The following is a 294-nucleotide window of genomic DNA, read 5'->3' on the forward strand; positions in this document are numbered from 1 at the left end:
CCTCTCACCCCGCCCCCTCTTCCCCGGGTTTAGATGGGCTCTATTGTCACGCTCATTTTGTGGTCCCACCCCCTTCTCATCCTACAACTGTTGCACTCACTACTCTCCTTCACACTCAAGTTTTCTATCTACACAAGGCCACAAGTTCGGAGCATTCAGATGACCGTTTTGGCTCACTCCTCCCTCCGTACTCCGCCCTGCCCCCGGAGGCCTGCCTTCAGCCCCGCCTCTGTCCCGCAAGGCCCCACCCCAAAGAGCCGCCCCAACGCACAGCTCCGCCCACAGGCCAGAGTG

The sequence above is a fragment of the Rattus rattus genome, chromosome 2 (genome assembly GCF_011064425.1).
Source record: "Rattus rattus isolate New Zealand chromosome 2, Rrattus_CSIRO_v1, whole genome shotgun sequence".
NCBI lineage: Eukaryota > Metazoa > Chordata > Mammalia > Rodentia > Muridae > Rattus > Rattus rattus.